Consider the following 20,212-nt stretch of genomic DNA (forward strand, 5'->3'; position numbering starts at 1 on the left):
CATTGATCTTGTCCCTGGGTCAACTTTACCAAACCTTCCTCGTTATCGAATGAATCCTACCGATCATGCGGACTTGAAGAGGCAAGTAGATAAGCTCCTCAGAAAGGGTTTCATTCAAGAGAGCATGAGTTCGTGTGTCGTGCCAGCACTTCTTACGCTTAAGAAAGATGGCACGTGGCGCATGTGTGTGGATAGTCGAGCCATCAATAAAATCACGGTCAAGTACCAGTTTCCCATACCACGTCTTGATGATATGTTAGAAATGATGGTAGGTGTCATGATCTTTTCAAAGATTGACCTCGAGAGCGAGTATCACCAAATATATATACGCCCAGGAGATGAGTGAAAGACAGCCTTTAAGACGAATGATGGATTATACAAGTGGCTAATCATGCCCTTTGGCTTGACTAACGCCCCAAGCACATTTATGAGAGTAATGACCCAGGTGTTGAGACCCTTTATGGGTAAGTTTCTTATGGTGTATTTTGATGACATTCTTATCTATATCACATCAAAGGAACAACACCTCCACCATTTGAGGCAAGTTTGCGAGGTCCTCAAAACTGAAAAGCTATATGCTGACCTTAAGAAGTGTACATTTATGTCAAAGAGCGTTATCTTCTTAAGGTTCATTGTATCATCTGAGGGCATGAGAGCGGACCCTGAGAAAATCCGTGCCATAGCTGAATGGCTTAAACCGCGCAATATTCATGAGGTGTGAAGCTTTCATGACTTGGCAACTTTTTATAGGCGGTTCATTGGAGGATTTAGCTCTATTATGGCTCCCATCACGGATTGCATCAAGAAAGGGGAGTTTGTATGGACTAAAACTGCCTCTAAAGCTTTTAAGGAAATTAAGGGCAAGATGAGCGAAACCCCTGTCATGCACCTTCCAAACTTTTCTAAAGTCTTTGAGGTTGCATGTGACGCATCTGGGTTAGGTATAGGTGGTGTGTTCAGTTAGGAAGGGCACCCCGTTGCTTATTTTAGTGAGAAGTTGAATGAGGCAAAGCAACGATACTCCATCTATGACAAAGAGTTCTATTCGGTCATCCAATCCTTATGCCATTGGCAGCATTTTTTATTACCGCAAGATTTTTCTTATTCTCTGACCATGAGGCCTTACGTTACCTTAGTTCCCAGAAGAAACTAAACCCTAGGCATGCTAAATGGGTCTAATTTCTTCAGGAATACTCTTTCATTCTTAAACATAAGGTTGGGGTCAAGAACAAACCTGCTAATGCCCTTAGTTGTCGTGTGACGCATGAGAGTGGAAGTGACCGAGTTTGATCGGTTGAGAGAAGAGTATCCTACATGCTCAGACTTTGGTGAGTTGTATGCATCACTGCGATACGGTCAGTCGACCGATAGTCGCGGGTTTGTCATCATCGATGAGTTCCTATTTAAAGGTGACAGACTTTGCATTCCTCGTACCTCCTTCCATGATTTTTTAGTTTGGGAACTTCATGCAGGAGGGGTAGCTGGTTATTTGGGGAGGGACAAGAACATTGCTCTTGTGAAGGATAGATTTTATTGGCCAAGTCTAAAGCAAGATGTAACTAAGATTGTTGGGCAATGCAGGACTTGTCAACTGGCAAAGCAGATGAAGCAAAATACATGATTATATACGCCTTTACCAGTATCTCATGCTCCATAGCAGTAAATTAGTATGAATTTTGTGTTGGGCTTACCGAAAACTATCAAGAAACATGATTTCGTATTCGTGGTTGTGGACCGTTTTTCCAAAATGGCCCATTTCATTTCGTGCTCGAAAACGTCAGATGCCTCCAATGTGGCTAAGCTTTTCTTTGGGGAGGTGGTGTGTTTAGATGGTTTACCTAAGACCATAGTGCCTGATCGTGATGTATGCTTTATGAGCTATTTTTGGAAGACACTATGACACATAATCTCACATCCATTAATCCTAATTTCTTTTTATTTAATGATCTTGTATTACGATGTTGGTGGCTTAGGCTAGGATTATGTGTGATACCCTTTTGATTTTCATGATATTTATGATGATTATAGCAATGTTTGTTTGTTTTTTTTTTTTTGGTTAAATATCTTAATTCGGCTACTTGATCTCACAAGTTAATTGGTTCATGCATCGGTCCTGCATCAATCCACCTATTAAAGCCTTCAGTCTGAGCCCGCGATTACTTAGCCTAAACTCATGACAATTCTGCGATGTGCTGAATTCCCATTTGCACATCAACTATCCCAGCCGACATAATCTCAAGAGGTTCAACCTGGGATGTCGATAGTCTATTCGGGTTTGGTGGAACAAGCACCAGACTAGGTAATTGATTTACTTGATCACGTACCCGTTGAACATGTAACTCTTCCTCTTGAGCAGGAGACTCGTTGGCTACAACAACATTAGTGGCGGCTATTGAAGCATTACGACCACCCCTTCAACTAATGATTCTGAGAAATTATTGTACTTATTAGTATACTTTGTAAACGAGCCCCACTGGGAGTGCCAAAATTGTTCTTTATGCATAGTTGGTGTAAAATGAATATTGATGACAACCAAGTAGTTTTTAGTCTCATCGGGCATTTCAAAATTGTTGGCGCTCGGTTTATTTTCTCTCACGTGTAGTGTGTGTGGGCGTGCTAAAATTGATAAAGCAGCTCGATCCAAACCAATCAACTTTGACCCCAAGCTCTGAAATAAGCAGATATGTCCACTGTGAATGTATATGACTAGATTTTGAGAAGATCGATCACTTACTCAACCACTTGTAAAATTTTGTAATGATTAGATGATGATTAGAGGGTTGGGTTCTTCCTCCGAAGGTGGGTTGCACTTTGCCTTCCACAAGGACTTTTCAGAATACCAGTGCAATCAAACAAAAGGAAAATCTCATAATTGGTCACTAGGCGTTGCTATAAGAATGCGTCTCTTGAAAGAACTACGTGATATTGGATAAAGACAAATTTAGCGTATGAGCATAAATTTGAATTACAACTAAATACTATAACTAAGAATTACTGCTACTGGATTATCGCTACTCCTAGGATAAGTTGAGATAAAGTAAATTAATAGATTTGTTTAGTATTGTATTGGATTTGTAGATTAGTTGGATATTTTTTTGAGTTTTTTTTTTCCTATATATTTCCCCTGCTATTTATAGAGTTCTGTTGCAGCTTATTCTTCCATATGCTTCTTTCATTACTCCAGTGATTACAGTAATCAAAAGGCCTCTCTCTCTAGATCCTTCTCTTGTTACGTTTCTCTTTTGTAATTGTTCATCTTTTGTCGGCCAAGCTCTTCTCTCAGTTGCCTACCATATCTTGGACTGCTCGACCATATTTTTCTCTCCGCTCGTTAAATCTTAGATAACAAGGCTGCATTACTTCGTCGACCATCCAATGACGTGTAGCACTAGATTCATGTCGGATATAATTCGGTAAAAACGTTCCAAATATCTTGAAGATCTTTTCATCCATCTCTCCTCTCTCATGCAGTGCCACATGTTACCTTCCTTTTGGCCAAATAGGGTACAGGAGGATTGTGGATGTCTCTCTCTCACTCCCCGTCTAGGGGTAATGCCTTATATTAAAAGCCTAAAAATCCACTCATCCATGTTCTCAAATTGACCGAATCCTTTCAGTCTCAATAGCTAGCATCCTTAACCTTATTCTATGCAAGCGTAAGAGATGGACTGATAGAGCATAACCATTGAATCTCCCATGAAGCACAGTAAAGAAAAAATTCAACAGTTAAAATGGATCTGTTAACTCAAATGTGTTGACCAGCTATAAAAATGAACAATCCAATTTTTAAGATTAATCAGAAATTTGCACCTCAAGATTGAGTCTTACCAAGGGTGTTTGGCAAGCAAGAGCCATATGCCTAGCGCTCTAGCTAGAATAGGGCAGCTGGCCTGCTCTCCGAGGCATTACGCATTTACGCATATACATGGAACTGTCCAAGTTACTGTTGACATTTTGTGGAAATTGATGCCTTTTGGAAGAGGGGTTGAATCTCCAGCCTCAAGGCTGGAGAAGGAAGAGCGTGACCAGAATATCATTTTGATTTCCTTTTTCCAAAGTTTTCCATGAAAATTCACACATGAAAAAAACAACAACAGAACCGCTGTGATCCACAACTTGCCATTTCCACAAGAATCCTTGTTTATTTTCCATGCCCACATTCTCCATTTCCTCCATTTTAAACACTTAAGCCTGCTCACAAGCTTCAACATCTAAGCCCTTCAATTTAAATCTACATCTCTTTCCCCATTTGCAGACATTGCTCTTTCATTTCTGTTTCAGTGTTTTGCAACCACCTGCTTTCAAGCTCGAAGTCCTGCTGTTACACAGCTGGGTTGAGAAATATGCAAGGCACGATCCTGCTGCACTTGAATTGATTTTGGTCTTCCATAAGAAGGCATGAAGCCTAATATTATGCAAAACAGAACTCGCAAGTTTAATATTCTCATATCTACACAAAGGGAAAAACAAAAAAAAGGAATTTTTTTTTTTTTTTTCATTACTCAAATTTTCACCACTTCATAGAAATCCAAATTCTTCTTAATATCATTATCCTTTCGACATTTCATCCGTTTGGTTTTTCATAAGATCCTTCAACAACCCAAGTCCGCTCTAGGGATACTGATTATGTACTGGGGCTTGGAGACCAGCCCAGAGATTAGTGTGCATGTCTGGAAAGTTGGAAACATGTCACTGACTGAAATCTGAAGAAGAAACAACAGAGACCAATTATTCAGTCAGAAATCAACACCAAGCACAGAGTAAGAGAAAAGGTCTGATGCTATCAACAGTGGACTGGCAATATGCCAAGAAAGCACACCAGTCTGCCATTAATTAGAGGATGTTTGCCTGTTGCACATCTAACCATTGGTTGGACCTCTTCATAACTGACAATTTTTAGCCTTCAACACCCCTTCTATTAGTGGCTAGGATCACCTGAGTGGCATTGATTTTAGGGCATGCCCCACAGATGTTAGGGCCAACAGATGGAAAGTTCTAGATCTTGTACATGATGTACCACATGCATGGATATTGAATATTTGATATTTATTTGACTTTTTGATGGCACCAGAGCTGCTCGCATTCGCATTTCTCCAACATCTGTTTCAGCATGCAGTTTCTTCATAATCTGAGGGAAGAACCTCTTGAATGGAATGACCTATTTGATGTTGTAAGTGACATTCAAGGTATTTCCTTGCATGCTTTAAGATATACTCAAGATTTTGGATTGAGTGTTAAAAGAAACTAAAAGACTAGATTAGGATGCAATAAAAGAAAAACTCAGAATATTTGCAGTAAGGTTCATGTGTACAATCAATCAAGGCTGCAATTTTTGAGAACAAGAATAGCCACTCTAGTCTAGATGTTCATCTCCCAACTCATGGATCTATGCCATTTATTTTTCAGAAAGTTGGCTGTAAAATCACTCAGAAATTTTAAATGACTTGTGTTTGTGCAAGATAACTATAAACATATCTAGGCAAGAAAAATAGTGCACAATTGAAGGAATGGAACTGCAGGTATCCAACCAATAATAACACAAGTACCATCTTATAATATCTTTGACAAGTCATGCTGTGGTTTTCAAAAATATGCAATACTGCCAAAAATTACTAGTCTTGAGGAATGATTGGGAGAGCAGTAATACATGACTTTTACATTGCACATGAATCTAGACCAAGGGAGTCTTCTAGCTCAGTTTGAAGATTTCTTGGGAGGTCTACTCATTAAAGTAAGATCAGTTATTGGTTCTATCTTGTAATTTTTTAGCAGGTTGACAAAATGGTACCTGGATCCTTGGTGTTGTATGTGTCTTTTGAAAGATAACAGAATTTTATAAAAGCAAGCCTAACAGAAACATAGGCACACTACAACGGAGAAGCTGAATAAGAAAGATTACAATCTTCAAAGGAAGCTAAACATGAGGCCCATCCCATGCCGTCCAACTTAGCCCTACCAAACACCTATGACACCAACCCACTACGGTTCTGAAGGTATCAGTTATTCCTTTCTCCCTATAGAAGCTAGACTCCAAATCACATTCCCTTTTTTACCTACTCCATGGCATGCTAGAAGGAAATTGATCTCAGCGTTACACACTTCACATTAAAGGAGACAAGAAATCTCTCCCACATTTCTTTAGAGATGGGACAATAAACGAAAAGATGAATGAAGAATATCAACTGTTAGCACTTTATTTCTCCCCACTAACCATGTGAAGGCCGCTACCTTTTATTTATTTATTTTTATTTTTTATCTTGTGGTGTTTTCTTTTTTTGGCCGGGGGGAGGGGTATAATACCACACAGACAAAGTGTACTCTCTATGCTCATTGTCACAAACAAAGTGTACCTTCCATGCTCCCGTATGTCAACCCATACATCATATTGTCAAATGATTAAACTGAAAAATGACCTGGCCTGTCCTTATTCCAAACTAGATGATCGCTCACTCCAACAGAGAGCGGAAGCTTTGAAGCTGATCCAATAACTGAATAAGATCTACCGCTTCTTCATCTGACAAGTTTCTTTGGCAAGGAGTCGTCCAAACCACGGCATCACCAACCAAGGAGTAGCATTGAGCAATGGAGATGTTCTCCTCCAGAGTTAGCCTAGATAGCCTTGGAAAATCCTCGCTAAGCGCCCTCTACCCTACTCACATATCCTCCTAGAATCAGATCCTCTTACCGTCCCCCATGGAGAACCCAATTCCCTCCTTGAACTTAGCCCCCATCTTAGCTACTGCCTCCCAAATTGCTAACGCACTATAAAGAGAAGGTTTTCTTTCTTCTTCTTGTTCTTCTTCTTCTTCTTTTTTTTTTTGTATGTATGTTTGTACATGTGAACTGAAGATAAGTGCCATATATGTATTTCAATAGATCAATGGAAACAATCAAAATTTCTTTTTCACATGGCATCATAATAAAATAAGAGTGAGACAAACACTAGAAAACCAACAAATCCCTGCCTAGATTTAATGTTCATCAACATGTAGAAACTACAAATATATCATAATGTGACTTACATACAAATAAATAACCAAGACATTAAAAACAACCAAGAAATTATGAATAGTTTATCAAAATGGTAAGAAATGCTCGACAATGAGGTTTCATCTCCTAGAAAAGTGATGGATCACATAGTAAGCTAAAAAAAATAAAATTGTATGCATATCGTCTCCTTGCTGAAGCTAAAAAGTCCTTGATTCGATGGAGCCTTGGAGAGATCAACCCATAATTATATTTGGTTCAAACTATTTAAATATGAGCTAACATACATAGAACCAATGTCTTAAATATAGATGATATCGGCTGATATATCCCACGATATATCTTGTATCCCACCTGTGCGATACGAAACGCATAGGTAGTGCCAATATATCTCATATGTTCGATCCAGTGAGCATTTTCAATTTCCAATCCATTTTTTTTTTTTGGTTAAAATTACGTTAAATCAGTGTCAAATGGTTACAAATCTATTGGTTCTTCATGTTTTGTATGAAAAATCATGAAATTGGAGCTTTGATTTCGATATCTATTAGTTCTTCACGTTCTCTATTTTTATTTTTTTTTTCAAAAATTTCCTTCAACCAGCTGTCAATTGAGACTAATTTCAAAGTATTTAGGAGTAATTGATAAAATAATCATCACATATACTCTAATTTCGAAATTTGAGTGTAGGAGGTCCAATTTGGGGAAATTCGAAAATTTCCAAATTGCTTGCAATGTTGCATTCCAAACATGAAATCAAGCATGTATGAGAGTTGATCCGCTAATTTTTGAAGTCCTTGTCAATTTGTGGAAAATAAAAAATATTATTTAATTAAAAATCAATAAATTATTATTATTATTATTTTAAATTTCCCTTCAACCAGTTGTCAATTGAGACTAATTTCAAAGTATTTAGAAGTGTTTGATGAAATGATCGTCACATAGACTCTAAATGTTATGCATTCAATTTGAATATAGTTGCACTAGTTCAGTCAGACATTGCATAGCTTAGGACCCTATATAAAGGAAACCTATCATGTGCTTCTCTTTTTTGAGATGCTATGATTTAAAAGTGTGTATTAATGTCTTTTTTAACAATCCTTGAAGTTTCATTAAAAAACTCAACTATTTTCCTAATGTTTCCCCATGTTTTCAAAAATGTGTGATAAATTATCCGATACAAACGATATATCCCGTGCGATAACTGATATGTATCTGTATCCTGAGGATGCGATACGTAACGTGATACCGATATTTCAAACACTGCATAGAATAATGTTAAGAAAATAAAATAAAATCAAATATTTAAATTAAAGTAGTTGCTTCCAACCTTATTATTAGGGTTTCTACAGTTGAAATTTCATCATATTGTTTTTCTTTTCCTTTTCTTTCTTTGGCCTTTCTAGAGACTTTCATACTGACAACTTACACTCATTTGTGGTAATATGAGCTCCAGTAGCTATTTATAACTAAAAATCAGCACCAAATAATACAAAACCCAGATCAATGTCAAACTATAAAGCAGTCATGCATTTCCATCTACAATTTGGCAGCCAATTTGTTGCAGTTAATGCATGTGAATTGACCAGCTTAGGCCTGTCAACCTTTAGTTTCAGAAACAGTGCTTCAGTAAGAAGCATATGTTTGAAAATGTTTTTACTTGATGCAAGAGCATCGATGTGGGCAGCACATTAAAATATATTTCCCACAGTATAAGTAGATGTTGACACCAAACAATTGCCTTGAAGTAGGTTAAAGAACCAAAATAGTATTCTTTAAGAATCAGAATCATAAGAGCACAAAGAAAACAATCGATCAAGAGATTTGAGTGAACTGTGAGATCTGGAGTTGTTGTAAGATTTTTCCTTTCTTGAGGGTAAACGAGAAAAAAGAACACAAAAAGAAATAAATAACAAAATAGAATGTGATATGTTAGTATATCTGGCTTCCAAAAAATATGTAACAGTATCAATGATCTTTTAAGATCACTCGAGGTCAGAAATTCAACAGCACCCCATATCTCTGCAAATAACAGAAACATGATCTTTGATGGGGATACCTCACAACAATTCTAAAATTTGACTTTCTTTGGGTAATTTTCCATGGCCACTACTACGGCAATTTCAGAATAACAAAGTGCAGAACCCTATGACAAGTCCATAATATTTGGACTCTTGTTGAGACAGGTGCCTGCTTACCAAAAAGGTTGTGGAATTGCAAATTGCCTACCATGAGAAGATTATGTTATAAAAGGAGAGGGCAATGAAGTTACAATCTGAAGCGCTAAAGAGTTCCTATAAGCTGGAAGACAGTGGTCCTTACTCTTGCTCCAGTGGTAGACTCTCAGGAGTTTCAACACCTGGTCAAGGGTTCGAGTACCCATAGGTGGTGAAATTCCACTAGCGTGAGTGTGTGGGGCTGTGTGTGTGTGTGTATTGAAAAAAAAAAGAAAAAACAAGAAGAAGCTGGAAGACAGAATAATGATGCTGGCTTAAATGAAAATATGCGTAAGAGTCAACACAGGGAGAGAGCTATCATCTAGAAGAAATTAAAGAAAAAAAAAAATGAAAAGACACTCCTACAAAATTACAAAGAATCATCCATATGAAAGACACAAGTTGATACATGTTGGGAAGTGTCTGCAACTCAATGATAGCATATTTCCTCCAGCTGAGGCTACACCACTACATCTCCAGATAGCATTCTTCATTATAGCCATCTCGTTGTCACATTATTAACCCTAATAAGGGCCACATATAATAGGTAAATGTGTTCCACTCCATGATTCTTTATTCTCGTCCTTGTTGTATCTACAGCGCACCACTACAATTCCAGACATGCGACAGCACAATGCCCTCTACATCAGACTTTACACCCTTTAATTCAAAGTAAAATCAAAGAAAATAGTTAATTCTGATGCTAATTAAAGAAGTACTATAGAGAGTCTATATTCTGCAGCTAAGCCTAACATCTCATTTAGAGCGAAAGGAGATTAAAGGGTGTTATGAGATAGCATACAAGTCAGCCAGTTGCAGGTGTTTGACATGGTAAATGATCACTGATCGGGTTAGCAGCAACAACTCCTTTTACACCTCCCACCCATTTGGAATCGATATCATTTGATGATACAAGCTTTCTCTGTCCCAAAAAAATAAATAATCATTAGGTAAACAAGGGTAACTCCCCCCAGAGGACATGGGTAGAAGCCTCACGTATGTGTAGTGACATGCAGAAATATAAAATGAACATGGCCTCTCTCTCTTTTGTTGACAAGAGCTTCACTTAATTACACACGAAAAATACAGGGAAGCAGTACATGGATAAGTTTCTTAAGCTATAGCATAAGTTGTCAAGAGCTGTATACATCCACCTAAGTTCATGCTTCCTAAAGACCCGGCTGGTACCTTCATTCAGACTTCACAGGATTAAGTTTTAGTGTTTGCTAAGTGTTTTGAATTGGTTTGCTGTATTGGTAACAACTAGAGTATTACAAGAAGCAATATCAGAAGTACAAAGGATGGTAGCTCTACCTACGCAAAGTAGATAGGTATTTGTTATCAGGAAAGGAAAGTTGAAGTGAATAAACCAACCATTCTAAGGATACAAGCACAGAAAGTGCAAGGATTTATATCGTTAACAACTTAAAGTGCAGTCATTGAAAAATATTTATCAAATGATATTGTGTGTTGAATGTAGATTTAGAAATCATCACAAGTTGAGAACCTCTAAATAAGCCGTAGGTCCAAAAATCAAAACCCAAACTGGTCTGGGGTTGGAAGTCTTGGGAAATTCATAGGGGTGGGGGGAAAATCTCATAAAAAGACAAAAATGTATCCAAATGATACTAGTTATCCAATTACCCAAGATGACTAAGTCCGCTTGAAGTGTAACAGAAACATAGTGTGGCATGTATTCATGTCAGTAATTGATCCCATCCCATGCTCAATAGACTTGTCAACAAATGATTTTGCTTTTATATGGGAAGGGCTTGCTGAGTTTTCATGTCCCCTTCAAATAAGTGGCTTCCTCCTGTAGTTTCGAGAGGAATGCAATGACTATGTAATTGTGATGGCATTGATGTGCCTTCGTTGGGTACAATTTGCTCAGAATTTGGCGCAGTAATTATTTCCAATGTTGGAAGATGGCTTCTTTAACTTACAGATTGCTGTCACTGTGCTCGAAATCCATTTCTGTGAGATAGATGCATATGCACATTCCTTTCACAATACACCTACAATCTGTTCTTGAAAATTTCTGCTCTAGTGACAGATTCACACTTCGATTTTGTATACATTGTCCTTGAAAATCGGAGAATTTTTTTAATGGAATGGAAGTGATATAAATAATTTCTCAGATTCATTAATTGCTCCCAATATTCATAGGGATGACTAGACAGATCGTATTCTGGCATTGAAGATTTAACAATTCTGCTGAGCGAGTTTGACTATAGAATCTTAACAGATTTGAAATGTGATTTTAAAACATATCTGAATTTTGTTTCTACCTACTTTTGTTGTGGTTTATTTTGAAAAAGAATTCCACTCAGAGCAAATCGGGGTCCAACACAGATGGAAGCGGGGTTTTGACTTTGTTAGACTTGCAACCATTGAATAGGGATCTCTTATGACGATGTATATATTGACGGGCACAGATTACAGATTACATTAACGTGCCAAATACTGCAAAATTTGTTAATCAATATTGATATGATAATACCCATTTATATATAATATCCAAGCATTATACATAGTTAAAGATCTGTAGGTAGACAGCATGCTGGGCTAATGCAGACCTATTAGAATCATGTAGGGATGATTGCATATGCAGCAGCCGAGCAGGTATGAAACATGGGCTGGCCGCAAGCCTACTTGATACTTTGATTTCACTTCATGAATGTATGCATTCACTTCAAACCATTGTTCAGAGTATCCCCAATATTATCAAAATATCTCCGATATTATCTCTATCTCCAGCTTGGCGATACCGATAACACTGGTAGTCTCAGAAATTCCAGCTATCAGTGATGTATCGCTAAGTATCACCAATGTATCGCCAATATTTTCGACTGTGTAAATTCCAGGTGTTGCTTGTATCGCTGGTGTATCGGTGATATTTCAATAATATTGCCAATGTATCGATATTGCCAAAAATCTATTTATTAAAAAACTTTCCATTTCAAATATTTTATGGGCGCATGGTCATATGCGGTGTTCAAATTGTTCATTCATTTATTTTATTTTATTTTTACACACGCACACACACCAACGATTATATCGTCAAATTGCAATATTATTGTTATTGTAACATGGCCGATATTGAGATTAGGGTTAGGGTCTCAAGGAGGGATGGAATAGGGCGTTAGGGTTAGGGTTTTATGGGAGAAACAAAGCAAAAACAAAGGGGAAGTGGTTGTCCACATGGACAGCCTTGCACACCCATGCGTGCGTGCATGAAGAGATTCAATAAATGAAAAAAATTGGATTTTTGAGCTTCAGAGTTGTTTAGATGTGAAAAGGGTGAAATTTGATTTTCTCCTTCGTTTGAGCTCCAATGATCTTGAAAATACAACAGATGGACCTTTTTGCAGGTTCGATTCCCCTTAAATGGCTTTGTAGATTGAGAGAATTGAAGAAAGGGATTTGGGGTAGAGGGGTACTTGCATCGACTTAGGGTTTCAAGCGAAAACCCGTTTGTTTTAGTTTTCAAGTTATTGGTAAAGTGTGAGTTCTATCCCATTTATGATATGACAACCATACACATGGAGGTCCATTTAAAGATGGTTAAGATTGTTTGATATGGGTAAAAGTACAAATATTCTCCATCTACAATAGGATTCGGTGATTCACTGTTTGGATGATTTGGATAGCTCCACGTGTGAGAAGAATATGTCACCACCATTTTACATCGAAACTGGAACTAACAACATATAAAAATGTGCTTTAAAAAAAAGTACAGTGTAGCATACACCACATACAATACATGCTATGAAGCTAGTGTACACTACAGCCCATGTAGTATACTCTATGGGGGAAACACACCTTTTTGCATGTTACATAGAATACGTTACAAACTACGTAGTGACTCTATTTAAAACACTGCAACGTATAGTGCTCGGAACAATTCTAGACATACCAACAAGGTCATCTAGGCTCACATCCAAGATTAATCAATTCTCTCTATACATAAATAATGCATCCATGTCACATCTTTCCCTTTTGAACCCAACTTCATAAATCAACAAAATGGACCTTCCAAAGAGAATTTGATTAAAGATACAACTAACATCACTTTGAAATCACGTAAAAAACTTAAGTGTCTTTTACAACACAAACAATGCTGCATTTTGCAAAGAAACATTTTTAATCCTCATCCAAAGGGCGTTTCATAGGATCTAGCCCTATTGGATTTTATTGTGTTAAGTTTTGGTTGCCTTAACCAACTGCTCAATTTACCAAAAGGAAATTGTCGACAGCCAAGAAAATGTGTGAATCTTATGGCCTAAACATTGAAATAAAATGTAAAAGATAAAGATACCTCCAAAACCTATGCAAACATCAGAAGAATAAAGCATCGAACCTATTGACTCGAAATTTCATGGGTTATGAATTAAGGAAAAAGAGTCACATGCCTAGAGCTTGTCTGTTCAATATCAACATGGAAAGGGGTACTCACAAACTGTTTAAAGTTGGAGCTTGACAAATTGAGAGTGAGGTTTCTCATCAATAACAAAACCTGCATAAGTCGCCAAATAGATCTTAGTATATGTATCAGCAAAGAATCAGTTATTATTCAGTCAATAAAAACCTCCATGTCAAACAACTGGTGTCATTAAATGATTTATACAAATCAAATCTCGAGAAGCCCCCACATTGTACAAGCATCTTTGCCTTGCAAAAAATAAAAGGGCTTGGAATACCTCTATATATAAATTTCAAAGTCTTAACTGACCTAGAGTGAAGCAGATAAACCATGCATGTGTTAAATACAGAAGCAAGGCAAAGTTGCATGGACCTCTATGGGGTCCCAAAATAAAACAGTTGCATGAGGCCATATTGGATGTTTACTTTCCTTTAAGGATGGTTTGGCTCTTGGGAATCTAGCCACTGGGAAATGGATTCCTTAGTGAGGGGCTGAAATTGTGTTTGGGCAAAGGGTGGGAAATGAGTTCCCATGGGAATCAAATTCCCAAAATTTGTTCAATTTATGATTTCCATCTTTAAGATTGGTCACAAAATTTTAGGAAATCGGTTCCCATTCAAAAGTCAAAATTTTGGGAAATGGGTTCCCATAAAAATTGAAGCTTATTGCAATTTTGATTGGATTGACAATTCAAACGATTGGTGATCTATCTCTGGATATTGCATGTTTGTCGTAGGGAATCTGGATAATTGGAAAAGTTAAAAAAGCAACTGGAGGTTGCTTGATCCACTTGTGAGTACTTCTGGCTCAAGAAGCTGATGGATAGGTTATGGTTCGAGTTCATGAACCTATTAGAATGGGGCGTGAAAACCAAATTGCTATCCATACATCTCAAAACTCATGTTCTATGAAAGAACTAAACATATAGAGGTAGATTGTCACTTCATTTACGAGAAAAATGAGTCCCAAGAAATTGCCACTCCATACATCAAGTTTAAAGAGCAACTAGCTGATGTGTTAATAAAGCCTCTCTTGCACTCTCAATTGCTTCATATCACGGGCAAGCTGGGCATGATGGACACATGTTCTCCAGCTAGTGGGGGCATATTGGTGGCAGGAGTACCAAGGAGTTTTGTTTCCTTTAATGTACCATAACTGTATCTTGTAAGCAATGCTAATTAGTGTACCCTAGGACTATCATAATTTAGAATAAGGATTGTTATTAAAAGTCAGTTTGTGTTTTATATCAGTTGTAACTTGTAACTGCAGTGTTTTCTGTATCGGTATCAATGCATCTATCACACCCTTGGGACACGAAAACATTAGTATCGCCAATGTTTTCAGTATCGGTATCGACAGATGTATCACACCCTTGGGATACAGAAACATATTGATTATTGCATAACGAATATATCACACTCTTGGAATGTGGAAGCATATCGGTTATCGCATGGGAAATATCGGATGTGTCGCATAATGTTTCGCTGTTTTTGGGAAACATTGTGAAAGTGGTCGAATTTTTCAATGAAGCTTCAGGGGATGTTAAAAAGGACATCATTAGTCATTACACACTTATATTATTTTGTTTTTTTGGGATAGTAAACTAAACTTTATTAGAATGAAAGCAGGAAACGAAGGGGACAACAGTGAAAGGATGGTCAGCGGCCATCCCATAGATTCCCTACCTTAGAAAATTGCATCACATTAATCCAATTCCCCATTAGATCTTCCCTCGAGTGAAATATTGTGACACGGATCATGAAATTGAAGATTTATTCTAGAAAACTTACGGTTTCAACATTGATGGGAGTCATCTCCTTAAGTTTCTGCATATGACCCTTAGTAGATGGATCAAAGATACTGCCAATGAAGTCGTATACTTCAGCAAAGTCTGGTATTCCTGCAAAATATAGACACAATGAAATAGGACATCAATATTGACCTACGAGAGCAACAAGAATTCCTTTGATCATGTATTCTAGCAACAAGTATTCCCAGAATATCAATATAATGAGGATTTCATTAGCCTATTTAGTTTAGTATTTACTACATTAGTGGGAACACAGGCACCCCAATTAGTTGGGATAATGATTAGATGAAGCCAATTATGAATAGGAAAATAGGAAGATCATGAGCTATGCGTTGTACATGTACTTCATTTGAGTTTCCCAGGAAATAAGATTTTATCTAGATTTAGTGTATTAAATGTTGATAACCTTTCCCATGCAAAGGAATTTTAAAAGTCTTCTTTCTTTCTAATACAAGGAATGCCATTTGCGACCACATCTGAATTTTCCGAACACATGTGCCCACAGATGTGCTGACATGAGATGTATTTTGAGTTTCAATTTGTTCCACAGGTGGGCTCCAAAGTTTCCTAGACTAAAATCTGGTCCATGCACTCATGTGGTGGGCCACACCTGTACAAAAAATAGATTGTTAGAGAAAAAGGATAGGACCACATTAAATGTGTACATGTGACTCATCTGGTGTGTGGATAAGCTTGATTTTATGCTAGGACACATTCATTGAGAGCCTACCTGATGCATTTCATGGATCTCGCACAACTAGTACCATGCCAACAAGCGTCCAGCACATGCAAATGGGCAGCTGCAAATGGCAATCCTCTTTCAACAAAACCTAAATGCCAATCATGAATATGTAGAGTGAATGCAAATAGAATACAAGTATAAGAGAATACAAGTATAAGAGATGCTAAAAAATTAAATTCATATTTAATAAAATCCCCTTCCACCCTGGATATAAATCATAAGAAGCTTGACTGTTTTATTGTCGTTGAGTAATATTAAAATCATTTAGAATTGATTGACTCATCTGATCAATGAACTATGAGAAGAAACAACAGAGTTTACAAACCAAAAAAAAAAAAAATAATAATAAAAAATCGTGGCAAGACAAATAAGTTTTCAGGTCAGCAACATGCTTTCTGGCAGTGCCACCCAACTTACAGGGAAATGAGTATACAACATGTACAGATATAACACTAAATAATAAACCAAAGATTGGCTGCAAATGAAGCCAAAAAAGAAAAAAGGAAGAAGGAAAAAAAAAAAAGGCCCTGGGCATGATAATCTAAGTAAATGAACGGTGATTAAATGCATATTTTTTAAGGTAAACATTTAGCTGAGGAAAAAGTTGCCTTAGCAAGTGATCGGTCAATCTGGAAAATGGATAAGATTCGATAGTCATTGTCAAGAATACCATGACATAATGAACTTTGACTCCCTTGCCCAGGCGTTTCACAGTTTCCTAATATTTGAGTTGAACTTCCAATGCAAAAATTGCGATTATCTCTCCCTGCTATCCCCATGACTCATCTTCTACATAAGTTGTAAACCATTAATAAGTAGTAGATTTTCAGTCCAAGGCACATTAAGATGAAAAATTGTCTAAGGAACATATTAAGAACTTATGCATGCCTTCAACTCCTTCAAGGGCAGTGTAATTTTCTTGGGAGGGAACATGCACGCTTGAGGCAGTATTTATAAGTGTAGTTGTGTCATCCCATGGAAAGACAACTCAATGCAGAAGGATAAGCTGTAGATACTTGCAATGGCACTAAAGCTGCCAAACACTCAAAAATGTAGCAAGTCAGATTCATTGTAAAGAAAAAGTATCAAGTCAGGATATCAATATATAAAACTAATTTCATTTCAGATTTACCATAAAAAAAAATAAAATCTAGACCTTGATGATAAGACTAAGATACCATTTTTGGAGTCTTTTTGTGGGTAAGGGTGAGTTGCTTTGCGCTTTGGACGAGGAGGAGGCACGTGTGCTATTATACCATTCTTTTGAACCTTCAAAAAATATTTCTGGGCATGGCTTCGAATCTGAAAATTGAAATCAGTAGAGAAACAAATTATATGGTAGCCTATATAATATATAAAGGAAAGGCTTTCACAACAACAGCCTCAGAACCAACTCGATGGTTGTTCTAATTTTATTTTTATTTTTTAAAAGGAAAAAAGAAAGAACAAAAAGGGCTGCCATGTGCACAGCACTGAACATTCCACACTAATCCATGTAACAAGTCCTTCCTATGCATGATAAATACTAAAGCAGGTGAAAATGACTGAACTTTGCATAGGTACAACTTTCAATAGAATAACTAAAGGAATAAAATAGCCTTCAGTCTATACTCTCCTTGTGGCAATATTCGATGTTAGAACTACTTAAACCCAAGAATAAATAGCCTAAGCAAAACCGAGGTCATGGGTTCAAGAACCCATGTGGGGTGTGTGTGTATTCAACTTTCAAATAAAAAAAAGCTGCCTAAGCAAAACTGAGGTAAGAGAAACTACTTTGATGTAGGACACGAAATTAAATATGGGATGCAAGAAATTAAGCTTGTGATTATACCAATTTTAAACAGTCACAAAATTCCACATCCTACATATTATCAATCATTTAAAAAGGGGAATCTATGGGGGTCCAAGCCTACACAACTTTAGGGCTGGATCAAATAAAATTATAAGCCAAATAAACCCAAAGGAGTGTATGAATCATCCATTCTTGCAAAGAATTGTTCCTAACTCAAGAGATTCACTAAGTTTCAATTTGGGAAAAAATCTAGGGTTTGAAAATTAGGGATAATTGGGATTTGAGACTCTTTAGGGTTAGGGATTTAGATTAAGGTGTTTTTTTAGTCAAAAGAGAAGGAAATAGAGGAAAAAGAGAACTTGGGATGAACCACACGCGTTGGACAACAGATGGCCCTAGGCGCACGTGCGTGTCCAATCGTCCGCACGTGTGTGGGGCCCACAAAGTCAAAAACTGACTTCTAGGCTAGGATCGGCCAGGGTTGGACTACTTCCATGCCAAACTTCGTGTCGATTCAATGCACGGTTTGTGCGTAATATTCCACCGAAGTTTCAGCCCCTCAAATGGGCCAGAATCTGAAATCTGCTAGTACCTTGCTGTAGAAGAGAACTTGGTTACGAGAGAGGGTGATTCTGAAGATGGAAAGGATGTAGAAGATGATGGATGTGGGGTGTGATTTGGAACGAGTGTGGCTTCACACCACGGTAGTTAGCCCTTCGAGGAAGTGAGGGTTTCACACCTAATTTGATTCTTCAACCCAAAGAGAGAGAGGAAGAAAACGCAGGAATTTTATTCATAAACTTCATTGCCATACCTACATGGGATTTCTATATTTATAAGAAAACCCTAAACCCAAAAAAGACAGAATTACCTTTGCATCATGTGCGCATAATAATACCAAAGCTAAAGCAAATAAATACTAATCTAAGCACTTAAAGTCATTCATGAAGTTTCTAATAACAAAAATACTCAAAACTCAAAAATCCTAAATCATTTAAAGTAGTGGGCCACGATCGTGAGATCCGATGGTAGAATCTATGTGATGATCAGGTCCACTCCAAAGCTCCATAATGCAGCCCTCTAATTATGAGGCCCTTTAAAGATGTCGTCGTCGATCCAAATTGAAAGTAGGGCCTGCCTCCTCCTCGAGTACGTGAGTAGAGGGGGTGTGTGCATGATGTCCCCATCATACTTAGACGCCATTACTTGCATCATACAATCACTAAAACGCCCTTAAATAGTATACTTAGTATTTTTCTTTCTTTTTTAAGTGGTAATACTTAGTTTTTACGAAACATAATAAACTTATCTAAATACCATTCTTAGCAAGGTGTTCCGTAACGGTAATGGTGGCCGTAACGACCACCACCGTTACCTCTATGATATGGGGCATAATGGCTATTACGACCCCGTTATTGAAAAAACCCTCGAAAACTTGTATCTGCCTCGCAATGTTGATTAAAAAGTATGAAAAACCTGTATATGTTCCGTAATAGACCATTACGGGGCTATTATGGCCTTTATAGGGGACGTAACGTGCCATTAATGGAAATTACAGGTCATTGTTTTCCATAACGGTTGTTACGGTTGTTACAAACCCGTAACGTGTAACGGTTGCCACCGTTACCTTTACGTGATGGCCTTTACAGCCTCGTAACGGCCTTTACAGCACACCATGATCCTTAGATGCGGGTTTTTTTTCCCGTCTTTTTTGAATGGTAATACTTAGTGGTTGTTACCAATGTTGTCAAAATCGTTATTGTATCGCATATTGTAATAGGGCTTGGATCATATCGAATTGCAAATCATATCGTAAATTGTAAGATTTTTTTGATGTTTTTCTTAAAAATATGAAAAATGTAAATAAATCAGAAAAAATTAAAACTTGGCAATAATCTTTTGCCATCAATATGCACCATGTAATACCATGTTGTGATAGTGTTAAAGGACTCTTATCTTTCCCCTTTTTTTCTCTTTCAAGAAAATTTCCTTAAATAACATACAAGGATCCTTTAATATTTATGTTCTTATTACCTTTCTTGAATGTAAAATCACATTGGAAAAGCGACATTTGATTATGTAGACCGACAAAAAAAGATATTTTGATTTCTAACCATCATTTCACAATAAATACGTCAACATGATCGTAAGCATCCATAAAAACATTCCACATAAGTCATGCATCAATTTGGTGTTTCGACCAGTTTAGAAGTAAGAAATCATTATATATATAATAAAAAAA

The 20,212-nt window shown here is 37.2% G+C and overlaps 1 pseudogene; it reads right to left on the minus strand.

Moving 5' to 3' along the window:
- Positions 1–4,517: 4,517 nt before the first annotated feature.
- The window catches only part of LOC131253198 (protein REVEILLE 8-like), a 51,234-nt pseudogene continuing 35,539 nt past the window's right edge, over positions 4,518–20,212 (minus strand).

Source organism: Magnolia sinica, chromosome 8 (genome assembly GCF_029962835.1).
Source record: "Magnolia sinica isolate HGM2019 chromosome 8, MsV1, whole genome shotgun sequence".
Taxonomy (NCBI): Eukaryota; Viridiplantae; Streptophyta; class Magnoliopsida; order Magnoliales; family Magnoliaceae; genus Magnolia; species Magnolia sinica.